The sequence below is a fragment of the Nicotiana sylvestris genome, chromosome 3 (genome assembly GCF_000393655.2).
Source record: "Nicotiana sylvestris chromosome 3, ASM39365v2, whole genome shotgun sequence".
NCBI lineage: Eukaryota > Viridiplantae > Streptophyta > Magnoliopsida > Solanales > Solanaceae > Nicotiana > Nicotiana sylvestris.
The window spans coordinates 109,512,105-109,512,747 of NC_091059.1; positions in this window are offsets into that span (position 1 = coordinate 109,512,105).

The window sequence follows — 643 nt, forward strand, 5'->3', positions numbered from 1 at the left end:
ACATATTGAGCCCGTGCTCAGCACGGGCAACCCATATCTAGTTTAACATGAAATGAATTCTTGTACTTACCAAGAGAAAGCTACCAATCAAACTAGAATGTAAAGGCAACGAGCTAGATTATTATAATAGCAAAGAACTAGACTAAAAATGCAAACGATTAACATATACCATTAAATTTTAGAAATTTGTATAAAAATATACATATATCGGTAAAATAATAAATTTTAAATAGCTAGGTTTCAATTTTTTTCGTTTATTTTTTGATTAAAACCAAAACTAAACTAAATTATCGGTTTTTAAAATTCAAATTCAAAATCAAACCAAACCCAAAAAGTATTGCTTTTTTTAGTTGGTTTGGTTCGATTTTCGGTTTGATTCAATTTTTTATGAACACCACTAGTCGGAGGAAAAATGTCCGCCATCAATTACAAATTGCCTTAACTTAGAAATTGGAAGTAATGTGTTCAACATTCCAACCAAGGGTCACCATAATGTGACTCTTTTGGAGCGACTGGTAAAATTGAAAAATAAAGCTTACAGGAAAAAGAACAGACAACAAAACAAACAACCCCCCCCCCCCACCCCCTCCCCAAAAAAAAAAAAAAAAGGAAGGGGGGAGAGAGGAACGATACTGCAGAGAAA